The 18,705-nt window shown below is 38.7% G+C and overlaps 1 protein-coding gene and 1 pseudogene across 9 annotated transcripts in view; both read right to left on the bottom strand.

Moving 5' to 3' along the window:
• MCTP1 (multiple C2 and transmembrane domain containing 1) overlaps window positions 1-18,705 on the bottom strand; it is a 595,101-nt gene that overhangs the window by 400,535 nt on the left and 175,861 nt on the right. The gene's annotated exons all lie outside the window — the stretch shown is intronic.
• LOC140711558 (large ribosomal subunit protein eL8 pseudogene) lies at window positions 3,177-4,328 on the bottom strand (annotated as a pseudogene).

Here is an 18,705-nt window from a genome sequence, read left to right as displayed (position 1 = left end):
TTTACATCTCTTGTAAGTTGGATTCCTAGGTATTTTATTCTCTTTGAAGCTATTGTGAATGGGAGTTCATTCATGATTTGGCTCTCTGTTTGTCTGTTACTGGTGTATAAGAATGCTTGTGATTTTTGCACATTGATTTTGTGTCCTGAGACTGCTGAAGTAGCTTATCAGCTTAAGGAGATTTTGGGCTGAGACAATGGGATTTTCTAAATATACAATCATGTCATCTGCAAACAGGGACAATTTGACTTCTTCCTTTCCTAACTGAATACGCTTGATTTCTTTCTCTTGTCTGATTACCCTAGCCGAAACTTCCAACACTATGTTGAATAGGGGTGGTGAGAGAGGGCATCCCTGTCTTGTGCCAGTTTTCAAAAGGAATGCTTCCAGTTTTTGCCCATTCAGTATGATATTGGCTGTGGGTTTGTCATAAATAGCTCTTATTATTTTGAGATACATTCATCAATACTGAATTTATTGAGAGTTTTTAACATGAAGTGCTGTTGAATTTTGTCAAAGGCCTTTTCTGCATCTATTGAGATAATCATGTGGCTTTTGTCTTTAGTTCTGTTTATATGCTGGATTACGTTTATTGATTTGAGTATGTTGAACCAGCCTTGCATCCCAGGGATGAAGCCCACTTGATCATGGTGGATAAGCTTTTTGATATGCTGCTGGATTTGGTTTGCCAGTATTTTGTTGAGGATTTTTGCATCGATGTTCATCAGGGATATTGGTCTAAAATTCTCTTTTTTGGTTGTATCTCTGTCAGGCTTTGGTATCAGGATGATGTTGGCCTCATAAAATGAGTTAGGGAGGATTCCCTCTTTTTCTATTGATTGGAATAGTTTCAGAAGGAATGGTGCCAACTCCTCCTTGTACCTCTGGTAGAATTCGGCTGTGAATCCGTCTGGTCCTGGACTTTTTTTGGTTGGTAGGCTATTAATTATTGCCTCAATTTCAGAGCCTGCTATTGGTCTATTCAGGGATTCAACTTCTTCCTGTTTTAGTCTTGGGAGAGTGTAAGTGTCCAGGAAATTATCCATTTCTTCTAGGTTTTCTAGTTTATGTGCGTAGAGGTGTTTATACTCTGATGGTAGTTTGTATTTCTGTGGGGTCAGTGGTGATATCCCCTTTATCATTTTTTATTGCATCTATTTGATTCTTCTCTCTCTTCTTCTTTATTAGTCTTGCTAGCAGTCTATCAATTTTGTCGATCTTTTCAAAACACCAGCTCCTGGAGTCATTGATTTTTTGGAGGGTTTTTGTGTCTCTATCTCCTTCAGTTCTGCTCTGATCTTAGTTATTTCTTGCCTTCTGCTAGCTTTTGAATGTGTTTGCTCTTGCTTCTCTAGTTCTTTTAATTGTGATGTTAGGGTGTCAATTTTAGATCTTTCCTGCTTTCTCTTGTGGGCATTTAGTGCTATAAATTTCCCTCTACACACTGCTTTAAATGTGTCCCAGAGATTCTGGTATGTTGTATCTTTGTTCTCATTGGTTTCAAAGAATATCTTTATTTCTGCCTTCATTTTGTTATGTACCCAGTAGTCATTCAGGAGCAGGTTGTTCAGTTTCCATGTAGTTGAGTGGTTTTGATTGAGTTTCTTAGTCCTGAGTTCTAGTTTAATTGCACTGTGGTCTGAGAGACAGTTTGTTTTAATTTCTGTTCTTTTACATTTGCTGAGGAGTGCTTTACTTCCAACTATGTGGTCAATTTTGGAATAAGTGCGATGTGGTGCTGAGAAGAAAGTATATTCTGTTTATTTGGGATGGAGAGTTCTGTAGATGTCTATTAGATCTGGTTGGTGCAGAGTTGAGTTCAATTCCTGGATATCCTTGTTAACTTTCTGTCTCGTTGATCTGTCTAATGTTGACAGTGGGGTGTTGAAGTCTCCCATTATTATTGTATGGGAGTCTAAGTCTCTTTGTAAGTCTCTAAGGACTTGCTTTATGAATCTGGGTGCTCCTGTATTGGGTGCATATATATTTAGGATAGTTAGCTCTTCCTGATGAATTGATCCCTTTACCATTATGTAATGGCCTTCTTTGTCTCTTTTGATCTTTGATGGTTTAAAGTCTGTTTTATCAGAGACTAGTATTGCAACCCCTGCTTTTTTATTGTTTTCCATTAGCTTGGTAGATCTTCCTCCATCCCTTTATTTTGAGCCTATGTGTGTCTGTGCATGTGAGATGGGTCTCCTGAATACAACAGACTGATGGGTCTTGACTCTTTATCCAATTTGCCAGTCTGTGTCTTTTAATTGGACCATTTAGTCCATTTACATTTAAGGTTAATATTGTTATGTGTGAACTTGATCCTGTCATTATGATATTAGCTGGTTATTTTGCTCGCTAGTTGATGCAGTTTCTTCCTAGCATCGATGGACTTTACATTTTGACATGTTTTTGCAATGGCTGGTACCTGTTGCTCCTTTCCGTGTTTAGTGCTTCCTTTAGGATCTTTTGTAAGGCAAGCCTGATGGTGACAAAATCTCTAAGCATTTGCTTGTCTGTAAAGGATTTTATTTCTCCTTCACTTATGAAACTTAGTTTGGCTGGATACGAAATTCTGGGTTGAAAATTCTTTTCTTTAAGAATGTTGAATATTGGCCCCTACTCTCTTCTGGCTTGGAGAGTTTCTGCAGAGACATCTGCTGTTAGTCTGATGGGCTTCCCTTTGTGTGTAACCTGACCTTTCTCTCTGGCTGCCCTTAACATTTTTTTCTTCATTTCAACTTTGGTGACTCTGACAATTATGTGTCTTGGAGTTGCTCTTCTCAAGGAGTATCTTTGTGGCATTCTCTGTATTTCCTGAATTTGAATGTTGGCCTGCCTTACTAGGTTGGGTAAATTCTCCTGGATGATATCCTGCAGAGTGTTTTCCAACTTGGTTCCATTTTCCCTGTCACTTTCAGGCACACCAATCAGATATAGATTTGGTCTTTTCACATAATCCCATACTTCTTGGAGGCTTTGTTCATTTCTTTTTACTCTTTTCTCCACACTTCTCTTCTCGCTTCTTTTCATTCCTTTGATCTTCAATCGCTGATACTCTTTCTTCCAGTTGATCAAGTCAATTACTAAACCTCGTGCATTTGTAACATATTTCTCGTGTTATGGTTTTCTTTTTTTTTTTTTTTTTTTTGAAGGAAAATTTGTATTTTAATTATTTTTATGTACAGAACTCAACAGTGTACATTTAACCCAGCTTAGTGGCAAGTTCTTTAGCCTTTGCCTTTTCGAGCTTGGCGATATGAACCACAGACTTGGGACCCAGGACGTTGCCGCCCCAATGACGGCGGATCTCATCATATCTGTCATTGTAATTGGTCCTGATAGCTTCCACCAGCTTAGCCAAAGTGCCTTTGTCTTCCGAGTTCACCTGTGTGAAGGCGACAGTCGTGCAGGTCTTCCTGTGGACTAGACGGCCCAGTCTGGCCTTCCCCTTGATAATTGCAGTCAGGGACCCCCATTTTACGACACAGGGCAGGCAAGAAGACAACCAGCTTGATGGGATCCACATCGTGTGCAATCACCACCAGCTGAGCTTTCTTGTTCTCCACCAAGGTGGTGACGGTGTTAACTCCTGCTCAAAGGACAGGTGGTCTCTTAGTGGGGACATCCCCTTTGCCAGCAGCTTTCTTCTTGGCCCGGGCCAACAGCCTCTGCTTCTTCTCTTGCTTTGTCTCTGGTCTGTACTTGTGGGCCAGCTTAAGCAGCTGAGTAGCTGTTTGGCGGTCCAGGGCCTGGGTGAACTGGTTAATAGCAGGAGGCACTTTCAGCCGCTTATAGAGGATGGCTCTCTGCTGCTGCAACCTGATATAGCGAGGCCATTTCACAAAGCGGGTGAGGTCTCTTTTGGGCTGGATGTCCTGTCCAATGCCAAAATTCTTAGGTCTTTTCTCAAACAGGGGATTCACCACTTTCTTGGCCTCCTGCTTTTTCACAACAGCAGGGGCCGGAGCCACCTTCTTTCCCTTGGCCTTCTTTCCTTTCGGCATCTTGGGCGGCGGGAGGAGAGAGGTTATGGTTTTCATCTCTGTCAGTTCTTTTAAGCTCTTCTCTGCATTGATTATTCTAGTTATCCATTCATCCATTCTTTTTTCAAGGTTTTTAGTTTCCTTGCGCTGGTTACATAGTTCCTCCTTTAGCTCTGAGAATTTTGATTGACTGAAGCCTTCTTCTCTCAACTCGTCAAAGTCATTCTCCATCCAGCTTTGTTCCATTGCTGGCAATGAGCTGCTTCCCTTTTCGGGGGGAGATGTGCTCTGATTTTTTGAATTTCCAACTTTTCTGCACTGCTTTTTCCCCATCTTTGTGGGTTTTATCTGACTTTGGTCTTTGATGATGGTGACGTACTGATGGGGTTTTGGTGTGGGTGCCCTTTCTGTTTGTTAGTTTTCCTTCTAAAAGTCAGGACCCTCAGCTGTAGGTCTGTTGGAGTTTGCTTGAGGTCCACTCCAGATCCTGTTTGCCTGGGTATCAGCAGTGAAGGCTGCAGAAGATAGAATATTGCTGAACAGCGAGTGTTGCTATCTGATTCTTGCTCTGGAAGCTTCATCTCAGGGTGTACCCTGCCATGTGAGGTGTGAGGTGTTGGTCTACACCTCAGTTGAAAATGCAGAAGTCACCCATCTTCTGTGTCACTCACGCTGGGAGCTGGAGGCTGGAGCTGTTCCTATTCGGCCATCTTGGGCATGCACCCCCGCCGCCCAGCATGTTACCTTAAGACACCTCATAGGGAGCTGAAAGTAAAGAAGCACTTACCTTGAGAATATCTGTGATTTGGATTCATAGAAAACCCACAAACTATTTGACAGAATTGTTTTGCTATAAGAAACACCAATTTGGAGTAAAACAGATAGGAACACTACAAAATTAAAAGTGGACTTTGGATACGCAGCATTCTGTGGGCAGTAAAAAGGCTGATTAGGCTATTTGGTTGCAAAGGTTGTTTTTTGGTTATTGGTGTTGTTTTTTAATGGAAAACAAAGGCTGATTCAAAAGTAAAGAGCCAATCATTGAGCATGGAACCAAGAGCTGAAAAACGACAATTCCCAGCAGTAGGGTTACACCCTAATGAAGAAACTGGCAACGTGAACTTCTTGCATTTCGTGACTGCTAAGGGCCAGTGATTGCTGTGTGCCTCCTGTTTTCCCCGTTTTAAGTAAGTGGGTCTACAGCAGTTTACCTTTGCCTGTTGTGCCATTGAAAGTTAGGTATGTGGGGGGAGGGAGCAGATAACTTGTTTCTTTACTTCACAGTTCCTCAGATTAAGGAACTGTACCCAAATTACTGCATTTGAGGAGTCTAAACTTCATTTGGACCTTATATGATACTATGTTTCAAGCAGATGTTTAGATTTGAGGGTCTTGGGGGAGAACACAAGTATATTTTGCATGTGAGAAGAATTTGAGTTATAGCTGCATGATAATTCACAGAAGATTGCATTTTTCCAAAGAAAGGGGGTACTCAAAATCTCTTTAGTTCCACATGCTCTTCTCACAATGTGACATTCCTCCCATCAACAGGTGAGGACTAAGTGCCTTCCCTCTCAATCTAGACAGGATTGTGACTATAGCAAAAGTGAGGCTATGTGATTTCTGAGACTAGGTCACAAAAGCTGGCACAGCATTTCTCTCATTCCCTTTAGGGCTTGCGCTTAGAATCCAGCCACCATACCACAAGGAAACCCGAGAAAAATCTAGGCCCCCAGGCTACAGCCCAGCTGAGCTCCAGGCCAGTGGCCATCACCACTTTTCAAGCTTTTGAACAAATCTTGAGCATGGATACTCATGCACCCAGTTGAGTGATGCTGTGCAGAACAGAGATTAGCTGCCTTTGCCAAGCCCTGCCTGATCTGCAGATTGAGGAACAAAATAAATGACTGATGTGACTTAAGACACTAAGCTTTGGATAGTATGTTATGCAGCAACAGATAACTGGAGTACCTTTTTAATGCTTTCCTTTCCTACTATCTTCTATTTCTCCTCATTCCCTCTGAATTTTTTAGAAGATAAAACTGATCAAATCATGTCCAAAATCTTTCTTTTTTTTCCATTTGGATCTCTATCACTAAATTGTAAGCACCTTGAGGTCATGAATAATTTCTAAACATTTTAGTAGCATTAAAAATTTATTGAATACATCGACTGCTTTTTTGTTCTTGGAACTGTAATAGGATCTGTAATGGAATCTTGACTCATAAGATGTAAATTCTGTGAAAATGAATAACCAAATTAACAATACTGCTTTTTTCCCTTTAGGAATCTAACAGAAAAAAATTTTAAAGAATTCATTAATTTTCAGTTGTTAAAAGGGTTTTCTTTTTCGCTTACAAATTGAGAGATGTCCTTGAAGAAAATGCCTTTGACTAAGGAAATATGGTGTGAAAATCACCACACATTTCTTCATAAGCAGATAACATACTGTCTTGCCTAAACTTTAATAATCTTTGATAAATACCAAACTATAAATAAAAACATAGCTCTGCTTTATCACATGAAAGCATAAAATAACAAGCAATTCTCATTTATCCTGAGTATACTATTAGCTCTTATAATTTCTGAGAATTTCAAGATTTTCTGTCAATACAATACACCAGATTTTTTTCTGAATATTCCTTTATTCTTTCTGTAGTACACAACCACTCCTAAATGCCCCCTATAATAAATTCATGAATTTGGACATTTTTTATTTTGCTTCCTAGTGACTACTTCTGCCCAAGGCAAGCTATTTTTTCTTTTATTAGTTATGTTAGATTTTTATAACACCTATTTCCTCCAAGGAGTTTAAGGTGCTTAGTAAACAGAGGGTATTTTTTGTGGTTTGCTTTAATAAACATCTTCAATGCGCTGCAATAGCAAAGAAGAACAACAACGAAGTTGGAAGGAAGAGATCACAGAGTAAGGAACTGAGCAGCAGGGTCAGAAGTCAATAGGGGCTGGTTTATTTGTAGAGCAGCAAGAACTCAGGAGATTACAAAAATAACTGCATCGAAACCACGCTCAAGTTTATGGTGCTACCTTTGGGAAAAGAAAGTGTCCTGGTCTTTTCATTTTTAAGTTGATTTCAGGAACCCTGGTTCCAGGCTACACTGATTCTTTCAGTCACTTATATTTGTGTCAAGATAACTGATTAAAAATTGAATAGTAGTCCCTGCTCTTTGTACTTATGTTGAATTTGGGTAAAGTGAATGCCTGTAGCAGCCTGAAGTAAATGATTCAATTTAACCTTCCCTACGTCTAAACCCACCAAAGAAATGAATTGATACATAGTGTGAAGGAGCAGGGGGTGACCCTGTATTTGAAATGAGGGGAGGCCCAGAAGGCAGTGAAGAAAGGCCAGTGGTTTCCTGGCCCTGAAGGGTGATGAGACCTCCAAGGAGATGGCTGGCATGCTATTATTAGGGAGGCGGGAGTTTGACACTCCTAATGGAGACTCAGAGTTAGAACTAAGCTAATATAATGACAATGAAAAAATGTGATACTAACCACATAACTGATTTTGTAAGCATAGACTCATTCAAAAGTGCCAAATTCAGCCAAACAATATTTGAAAAGCACACACCAATTCCATCTGTGCTACATAAGAGTCCTCAATATATCCATTGTGGAGACTGACTTCTTGAGAGAAATTTTTGATGGTGGTAGATAAAAAGCATTTCAACAGTTTCCTTAAGAGGATATTAATGACCTCATTATATTTGGTGCACAAAACTCTAAATAACCATTTCGTCCTCAGGCAGACAAAGCAGTTTTTGTTTGTTTGTTCAGTTTGAGACATTGACATATTCACAAAAGGAATAAACCTCTTATAAACAATATAGCTTCAGTTGGTAAGGACAGAGAGACTTCCTTAGAGTCTCTAAGGAAGAGTGACTGTGGGCTACCTACCTTCTACTTGGCTGAGTCTTAAGAGTATGGAAAAAAAAGGAAGGGATAGAGTGCATGTGAAGCGAAAGAGAAAAGCAAGAGAAAGGGGAAAGCAAAGAGTCGCTTCAAAATTTGTTTGAGAAAATGGGTCTGTTTAAAAAGATGTCCCACAAATCGAAGAAGCTCTAATTCGTGCAGTATTCTTAAAGCACAAAAGCTTTTAGCATCTTACAGAGCTACATGAAATAAATGGGAGCTGAACCTCATGAACAAAAACTACCATAAAAGGCCTCAAATGCCTTTTATGCCTGAAAGGGCAGGATTTTAACTGAGAAGTTTTCTCATGAATATTAAATGGGGCCAAGAGAGGAAATAAGTTAAATTTTCAAAATAGCTCCCAAACCATCAATGAATGTTCTATCATTCTGAAATACATATTATATATCATATTGTTCTAAATAGCTTAGATGGGAGCCCTAGCTACACAATTTTGTGTGATTCCATATGTCTTTGCATTTTCACAATGTTTAAAAACATTACTCACTATAATTGTTCAAACACAGAGATATGGTATTCTACCATGAAAGTGAATCATTATTTTTTATGACTTTTTCCGCTGATTATATCAGCAATGTCTATTTGTATATATTAAATTTTTAAAAATATAGGTAAGAAAATAAATATTGCCTATGATATCAATTCTAAAAATAACCAATGTTAATGTATTTAGTTCTTAAATATTTATGAGCAAAAACAAACCTATAAACAAATAATATTAAGCACTAAAAATACTATGAAAAAAATAAAATAGGTTAATGTGATAATGAGGGAGTGACACATGAGGACAGTGAATAGCTTAGGCTAGCATAGAAGGGCGGGTCACTTTGACAAGGTGTCCTGATTGATGAGAAAGAAGCGGATGTGGCGAGAACCAGGGGAAGATTGTAAAATTGCTTCAGGAACATAAACTAACACATGCAAGGGCCTTGGGATAGGAAAGACCTGGTACAGAAGAGACAGAAAGAAGGCCAGTGTGGCCAGAGCACTGAGAAAGGAGGCTGGAGAGGTGGGCAGGAGCTTAATCACCTAGGGTCGTGAACACATCTTCAATGCACTGCAATAGCAAAGAATTTGGATTTCATTTTGTTGGTTGCCATTGTGGGAAGTTTCTCATCTCTTCTAGAAAGAACTTCCATATACAGCTTAAATCACCAGAGAGAAGAGTGAATGCAAGTCCACCTGTCGAGAGCTTGTTACAGGAATCCAGGTAGCCTGGATGAAGGTGTGGTAAGATTCTGGATGTATTTTGGGTAAAGGTGATCTACTAATAGATAGATCAAAGTATGAAGAAAAGAAAAAGATCCAGGATGATTCTTAGGTTTTTGGTCTAACAATTGGGGTCATGGTAGTTGTATTTACTGAGTAATGAAACATCATAGCTAAAGTTCCTTTATTCACACAGTAAGAAATTCATTATTAAAATGTTTTCCATTTTTGGTTAGCTACTAAGGACCTCAGAGACACAATTCGCTTTGAATAATAATAATTAGTACCAGAGGTTTCTGACATATTTTTCTCTATCTAACAATGATTTCTGATCTTTCAATGTGTTTTTGTTTACTTAAGTTCCTGTTTCATAGATCAATGGTAAGTTTACTTTTAAAATAATATAAGGTCACATAGTATAAATAAAGATAAATATATTTCCAACCAAGCAACCCTAGATCCTAAGACTGAACCATATTTACACATATTAGTCACTTTCATTTCTTCTCTTGTTACAGGTGAGTTGGATACTTTGCCTATTTTTTAGTGCGTGTATGTTGTGGGGTAGGGGTGAGCTGTTTTTTCTGTTAATTTAAACAAACTTGTTTTTAAAGAAAGAATATTAACCCTTAATCTGTATGCAATCTTGATTTGTCATTTGTCTTTCATTTTGTTTTAGTGTTTTCTGATATACATAAAGTATTTAATTTTTACACAACTTATCAATATTTCCTTCATAATATTTTGTTGTGCTTTTAGTGCTATATCAGCTAAATAGTTACCTACATTTACTTTTTCAACCCATTTGAGAGTAAATCAGTCATTCAGAAAATGAGGTTTTCATGAGCTTGGATCCTAGAGGCTTGGTCCTCTTATTATAGCTGCATTATTTTGAAAAAATCTCAAAAATCAATTAAAAAATAAGTTAACTGTTAAGGGAATGAAAATACAAGTCACAAACCACAAGAAAATATTTGTAAGTCATCTATGTAAGAATTTGTATAAAGAATACTGTATATTTTTTTAAAAATCCCAGAACTCAGGAATAACTGCGTTATCCCTGACACTTCTGTTTTTGAGTGCTCTGTCTCAGGATTTTCACAGCTGACACCCCTGAGAGGCCGCCCCTTAACTAGTAATGTTGTCATTTGATTGCTACATATCCCAGAAATGAAATCATCAAATCAATTGAAAACATCAAATCCACTCAGTAGGCGTGAAAGCGAAACAAAACCAACTAAGTAATAAGAAGACCAAGGACTAAAACTGAATACAAATTGAAACAAAACAAACTAACAGTTTATCAAATAGTTCACATAGAGAAAATATTTATCCTACTTATTTCCCCCAGAAGGAATCAGGGATTCCTAAATAAATGTCTGACTCCAGGTCTGTCACAGGGAAAACACAAGACAAGTTTGAACGTTTTATGCCAGTGACAATGTCATGACTTAGTAGGTCATGCTGTAAGAATACAAGATCCAGCCTGAGCAGGTTCTAATTAGTAAGAAAGTTAAAACAACAACAACAACAACAAAAACTACAAATCTATATTGCTGTTTGATGGAATAAGAGAGGGGGAGTTAGAGGAAAGTTCTTTTTTGCAAAAGAATTTCAGCTAATAAGCACAGAGAGAATGACAGAATTCACATTTTTTAAAAATTAAAATATAAACAAAAGATTCCTACCCAATAAAGTTGTATAAACAGAAAAAAACTCAAAATTTGAACATCCTGAAACAAAAGCATCTTTTTTTCAAAATAGGTATTTCCTGTCGAGATACAGAATAACATACAGAGAAGAAAACATCTTGTTTCTTGTTGGTTCCATTGAGTGAAGAACAATACAGAGTATGTACATAGAGCCTCTACGCTTAGCCAAAGTCACAATTTTCACATATTTACTTTTGGTGGTTGGTGCAATCAACCTAATGTGGATTCTGAACCAGAACCAGAAGTGTGAGTGATTCACTGCCTGCGCCACCAGAATTCCAGTCAGTCAGTCAGGTGGCGCCTGGCGCTGTGTGGCAGGCAGTATGTGTGCCCAGGGCAAAGGGGGCTGCAGGCATATGTTCACCTGGCCTGGCGCTGTGTGGCAGGCAGTATGTGTGCCCAGGGCAAAGGGGGCTGCAGGCATATGTTCACCTGGCAGAGAGAAAGAATGTAGAGAGTCACTCAGAAGCTGCATTAGTTAGTGATCCCACTCTTTCTGCAGTTTCCAGGGTTCCTGTGGGGAATGCCTTCTGCTGGTCACAGAGTCAATGGAGAGGATGAAATGAAGAACTTGAATTATTCACAAACAGGCCAAAGAGTTAAACTAAGGAAACTCCTTTCAAAGACAAAATAAATAGCTTCAGTGCTTTCCAATATCGAGGTGACTGATGAAAAGAACACAGCTGTTCTTTGTAACCTTACAAGTAATACTGTATTTCATCCACTAGATCAGAAACTCTCCTAGGGCAAGGTCTGTGTTTTTTTCCTCACCACTTGTGGTAAATTGTGAATGTAGCCAAAATTTATCATTAATTTTTTGTATTACATATAAAGCAATGTGTCTTTGCAGCTCTTCCCATTAAGAGGTGGAATTTACTTTCCCTCCCCTTGAATGGAGGCTGGGCTTGTGGCTTGCCTTGAAAGATAGGACTCATCAAAAGTAATACTGTTCCAACTCCACGCAGAGGCCTCAAGAGGCCGTCCATGCTCTTGAAAACTTGCCTATGTGAACCAGCCGTGCAAGCCAGCTGGAGGATGGTAAGTCACTTCAATCAGGACAAGCAGCTGAGGCCATTCTGGTCCAGTCAGTCTCAGCTGACCCAAACCTCACTGCAGCTGTGTGAATGAGCCAAGCCAACACCAGAAGAAAAACCCAGCTCACTCCAGACACAATGCCAACCTGCAGGATTATGAGCTACATCAATGGCTGTTGTTTTAAACCACAAAGTTGAAGGGTGGTTTGTTATGCAGCAAAAGCTAACAGACACACCATTATCCCTAGTGATTACCACAGTACCAGGCATTTAGACATTGCACATCGGAAGCTGGATAAATATATTGAGGAATAAACTAACCCATCTCATATAATGCCCAAATGTGGGCCAGTTCTGTGCTAAATACTAGGAGCCAGAGATATCAAAGAACCCAGGGACTAGCAGAAGAGACAATTAGGTGGTATTTATACAAGGTACCGTAACAATCCATGATTGCAGTATGTTCAGAATAATGTGGGGGATACCCAGGACCCAGATTAAGGGTAGAGATCAGAGAAAGCCCCTTGAGGAGGTGATAAATTAGCTAAGACTCCTTAAAAATGGGCAAAAGTAACTAGATGAAGTGGCAATGTGTAGGTAAGTGTGTACTTATTAACAAACTGCTTGGGAAAAATGGGACTGGAGTAAGAGAGGGGAAGATGATTAATTTTAGTGGCTGCTCTACTCACCAGCTAGGCAAACCCCAGCAAATCACTTCTCTAAGTCTGTTTCCTTAGCAAAATAGGATGGGAATAGTGCTCAACTCAGAGAGTTGCTCTGAGGAATAAATAAAATAATCTATGTAAAGTGTTAGCATAATGCCATTATTTAATATACATTTAACAAAGACTCTGTTGTTTTATTAATATTTATTTATTATTGTATTATTGTTAGTATTGTCTTGTTACCATAAGCACATATGTATTTGAATTTAAAAGCATTTCAACAAAGTAGAAGATAAAGCCTAATCAGAAATCAATGAACATCACAAATATATAGGTAGCTTTACAAAGATGTAAATTCTTTACCTGAATTTTTATATTCTGTGTTTCTGTAATAAATGAAATTATATATATTTTTTAAAGTGGAGAAAAAGGTTTCCAGGTAGAAACAGCAAGTATAAATATAGGGTGGTGAACAACTGTATGGCATATATGGGGTACTGCAAATGCCAACTCTGACCAAAATATAATGTGCAAGGGATAGGACTGCGATAGATGAGGCAGAGAAAATAGCAGAGCCAGGTCCTAAAGGACCTCAGATATAAAGCGAAGAGTTTGGAGTTTATCTAAACGTCAGTGAGGAGCCATTGCTACCTCTGATTTGGAATTAATGTATGTAGCAATTTTCTTGGAAAGCAATCAAAGTATACAGTTGCTTTTTAAGCAGGGGTGAGATGACATCATTTCACCTATTGCAATTCAACAATTTTCGAGTGCCTTCTATAGATCAGCACTTCTCCAATGCAGGGGATTCCAAGTAATAAAATCCAGGTGCTCTCAGACAGTTTCCATGCTGGTGGGTAAAATTGCGACAACTCAATATGCTACACTGTAACAGGGAAAAGAATGAAGTCCTGTGAGCACAATGGCTTGGGTGTTCAAATTGTGGCAGACCGGGAGAAGCAGGGAGGTTGGGGACAAAGGTTAAATGGGTAAGATTTGGGAAGTACTGAACAAGATATGACCCCAATGCCTGTCCATTCCAGTGATTTCCAGTTTCTCTCTCTCTTACTCATTCTCACAACTCTCCATCATATCAGAGTACCATTACTATCCCTGCATCTACAGCCTGTGATTGCCAACAGCAATGCCTTACGTATCAATTATGAAAGGAATAATACAATTACTTATAATATTATATAACCTGAGCCCAACAGAACTAAATCATAAGCACTGCATATTTAGACTTACCCCATTCCCAAGTTTCAGAAGTGGAATTTAGCAACTTTTCCATATTGCTAATGGGACCTGAACTTAAAATAGCTGTCTAAATGCAGTTAACCAACTATACAGCTCAGTGAACATCTAAGTTGGTTATTTTGAACCTTTGTGGCTTTCATTTTCCTAAGTTTGAGGTTTTATTCAATGTCAGGTCACACATTAGAAACTATGTTATGATTTACCCCATAAAATTTGAATTTTTGGAAAAATGGAAATCCACAGTGAAAATTTGAAAAAAGCAAAAGCCAACATGAAAAATGTCTAAGTAATGCTTTTGTGACTTTATGGGTTACTATACCTAGTTTAGCAGGTATGATTACTGGCCACCTCTCCAATCCAACAGGCATCAGCAATAACGATAGACGGTGGCACATAGGACCCATCTTGCCAGGGACCCTTGCTTGTGGATCCATATTTTAAAGCTTTATATTTGTGTTCTTCTACAACACAATGTGCATTGTTATTATGTTTACTGTTTTAAATTTAGCTGCAATACCAAAATCTACTGCAAGAACATATATTAATATATACTAAATAATATTATGAAATTTCTCATAACAAAAGACAGTTTTCAGCACTTATCACATTTCTGACTCAGCTAAGAACTACTAAGCCATCATCTTCAACACTGAGTGACTCTTCCTTACGTTTGTAAGGCCTTTCCCCTCAACTGCACATTTAAATGTGCAGGTGAGATTGATATAAAATAATGTTTCTTTGGATGACTGAAATTCCCTAAGCTCCTCCTTTATCATTATCTATTCTGTAAACATTTATTTATTTCTACATGTTTGTGTGCCTCATTTAATGCTACTCCAAGTGGTGCTGAAAAGTTTCCTAAAAGTAAACCTATGACAATCCATGGCATGCTGTATATATTTTGTGTAATTCTCATACTCAGGATAGTACCAATGAGGGAAAGCTACTTTAGCAGCTCTGAGCCAGTTAGTAAATTGTAGAGCTGGGATTGAACCCAGTCAGTCTAGCTCCAGTCTGTGCTCTTAACCACAACATCATGTGCTTCACTACCATTGAAGCCAAGGTCATTACCATGATATCTTGTACAACACAGGAAGTACTTAGTATTACTGAGTTAGCTATTATAGTTAGCTATTATTTTTATTGTTTGGATGTGTGTGTGTGTACGTGTGTGTGTGTATATATCTGTGTTTTTCTTTTTTTGTTGTTTTCTTTTGTTTTGTTTTCTGTTTTTTTGTTTTGTTTTGTTTTTGAGACAGAGTCTTGCTCTGTCGCCCAGGCTGGAGTGCAGTGGCCGGATCTCAGCTCACTGCAAGCTCTGCCTCCCAGGTTCATGCCATTCTCCTGCCTCAGCCTCCTGAGTAGCTGGGACTACAGGCGCCCGCCGCCACCCCGGCTAATTTTTTTGTATTTTTAGTAGAGATGGGGTTTCACCATGTTAGCCAGGATTATCTCAATCTCCTAACCTCGTGATCCACCCGCCTCGGCCTCCCAAAGTGCTGGGATTACAGGTGTGAGCCACCACGCCAGGCCCATATCTGTGTTTTTCTAAAAATCTGTGATAGATTTATATATATCTGTGATAGAATTAAATACATGTGGTATATTTATATATATCCATTCTATATATAAGATATATATATATAATTATGTTAATTGTAATATATTATGATACTTAAAAAATAATACAATGAATTTTAAAAATGAACCAAAAGGAAAAAGAGATAATTAAAATAATATAAATACATTAAGAAATCAAAAGCAAATATCAGGAGGCTGAGGTGGGAGGATTGCTTGAGGCCAGGAGCTCAAGACCAGCCTCAGCAACATAGTGAAACCCTATGTCTAAAAACCTTTTGTTTTTAAATTAGCTGGGAGTGGTGGCACACACTGGTAGTCCCAGCTGAGGTGGGAGAATCACTTAAACCCAGGAGTTCCAGGCTGCAGTGAGCCATGATCGCGCCACTGCACTCCAGACTAGGAGACCCCATTTCTAAAAATGCTTTTATTTTTAAAAGTGTAAGTGCTTTTGATAAGTGCTGAAAACTGTCTTTCATTATGAGAAATTTCATAATACTATTTAGTATATATTAAGTAAGAAAGTAAAAGATATGTTATACTGCTACGATGTGTTTTCTTTGGTCTACTATGGCCATTTATTTTGTTTTGGTGAACAGTTTTGACACATGGTGACTGCATGAATAGTACACAAGCAATATTACTGAATCTTCCACAAAGGAATAAAAGAAGGATATCATGCTGGATGTTAAGACAAAATTTTGTAGAAGCTAAAGAAGCCTTTGGGAAACAAAGTAATTAATAATAATAATAAGAAGAAGAATGGTAACTAGTAAAGAATGGTGATAACCTTTTCTTTTTTAGAAACATATCTAGCAACACACATTTAGTAGTCATATTCTCATGTGTGTCTTGATGCATCCATGTATAAATTTAATGATAATATGAAGACTCACCATCTAGGTTTTCTAGGAAATGTTCTGTGTAAAATAGAAGACTCTTGCCTAGCATCTGAATTAATTTGGTGAAAGAAACCTTTTCCAATATATCACTACTTTAATTTGGTTGTATTTGGAAAATCAACTTTTAGTTTAAATAAAACAATATTATCTTATTATAACTGTATTTCCATCACAGCAAAGCTTATGTCTATTTAAGTAAAAATTGATGTGAAATTAAAGGCCAATTATTAATCATTTTCTCCAATAAATATATTCATAACATATAATAATGGTAGAATACTAATATATTTCCTCAACATCTTGATATAATAAAAACAAGTTGGCCAGGTGCAGTGGCTCACGCCTGTAATCCCAGTAATTTGGGAGGCCAAGGAGGGAGGATCGTGAGGTCAGGTGTTCGAGACCAGCCTGACCAACATGGTGAAAGCCCATCTCTACTAAAAATACAAAGATTAGCTGGGCATGGTGGCACACACCTGTAAGCCCAGCTACATAGGAGGCTGAGGCAGGAGAATCACTTGAACCAGGAAGGCAGAGGTTGCAGTGAACCGAGATCGTACCACTGCACTCCAACCTGGGCAACAGAGCAAGACTCTGTCTCAAAAAAACAAAAACAAAAACAAACAAACAAAACAAATTAATTTGAATGTTCACTCAATTTTTTTATATTCTGCTACAGCATAACCTTATTTTCTAATTTTCTTAATTAGTATGATTTCACTAGACACTCACCAAAATACGAGTCAATGTCACCAGGAGGTAATATCTCAGGATAAAAGGGTCCCCAGAAAACTTATATTTGCAAGTACCTCTTATATTTGCAAATGAAGGGGAATAAAGGGAAGTGCACTGTTCAGGTTTCAAGGTGTTTGACATGACTCTAGAGCAAGTTTCAGCTTCTACTTGGCCTGACCTCATGAACCTAATAGTAACTTGTAAGGAGACTCCAGAATAGGGTTAACTTAGAAACTAACTTTTTCATGGAACTTGGGGTCATTATTAGGAACTCATTTATCTGTCTTCTCCTGGAGAAATTCTGGTACCAGAAAACTATTCCCAGGAATCAATTTACACATGAGCACTTGTAACCCAAAGGAGTACATTTTAAAAGGATCCTAGGAACTTTTGCCAAGTCCCCTAGGGACTTGGGCTTGGATTCAGGGAAGAGGATATCACATCTCTGCACCATCTCTATATTCCAGGAGACTCCTCTTGAGAGGAAAGGAATATGCAGAGAAGCTTCTGCCAACAGGTTGGAGCCCTGGGAACACTGCTGAGGGGAAGTTCTGGAATTGTCCCTTATTAGAGCTTCATTAGGAGTAGCAGGAAGAAATGTTACACTAAACAAAACCTGTGCTAGGAAGTATCCATTCCAGCAAGACTTGTCTTTAAAAGAAAAGGGCACACCATCCAGGAAAAATATGAAGATTAAGCCTTTTAATATTCCTTACTCCAAGGATTGAGAATACATTTTTTCTCACCATGTGTTATAGGTTTCGAGGCTCAGAAACTCCAACTGGAGACTGAGTTCTGAGTTCCTAAAAATGAGTTCCTAAAAATTACTGAGTTCCTAAAAATGCCAAGTCTACCAGGAGCAAAGAGCCCAAGGAAAGGAGGTTAATCTTGTTTCAAACTTATGGTATGTTTTGTGTCTGTGCTCTGATGCCAGCAGCTGCCATTCCTTATTTTGTAACATTTCCCTGAGGTGGTGATCATCTGCTGGTACCTTTCTGGGGAACCATCACACCCCATTTTTAAGCATGTGATTTGGATAGAACTGATCACAGGTGGAACATCGCAGGATACACTTTTGCCTTGCAAAAAGTGATGGCTTCAGGCATGGCAAGGTCACCTCAGGCCACTGATACTCAATGGGTCAGACCAAGACTTGTGCTGAAGCTATTTGCAGAGATCCTTCCATTCCAGAAAAGGCTAGCTATCGGGGCAACAGAAGTCTGGAGCTGCTGATGGTCTTCTTTGCTGGCACATACAGGGAGCCCACTAACTCAGAGGAGAGCAGACCCCAGGGTAGAAAGAGAAAGGGAGAAGTACAGTGTTCTGATGACACCGGGGAGACCCTTGGATCCTGTTTAGTCTGCAGCCACATTTATCTCTGGACTATCTCAGATTCTTGAGTCAATAAATTCCAGTTTTGTTCAGGCTGGTTTGTACCGGTCATTCTATCACTTGAAAACCAAATAATCCTGACTAATTTGCCTGTATTTCCATTCACTTCAATTCAACAAACATGGATTGAAGACCTACTGAGCACCAGGCACTGCACTAGGTTCTGAGGCTGCATGTATGAATAATGCATAGTTGCTGACCTCCTGGGAGTAAACCTGCAATTTAGAGGATCTCTAAAGGTTAGCAGGCCACGTGCTGTTTTGAAAGCATGGTTCACAGATGTCTGCATT

The sequence above is a fragment of the Chlorocebus sabaeus genome, chromosome 4, assembly GCF_047675955.1.
Source record: "Chlorocebus sabaeus isolate Y175 chromosome 4, mChlSab1.0.hap1, whole genome shotgun sequence".
Classification (NCBI taxonomy): domain Eukaryota; kingdom Metazoa; phylum Chordata; class Mammalia; order Primates; family Cercopithecidae; genus Chlorocebus; species Chlorocebus sabaeus.
The sequence above is the reverse complement of the archived record's forward strand: the minus strand, read 5'-3'. Positions and strand labels throughout refer to the sequence as shown.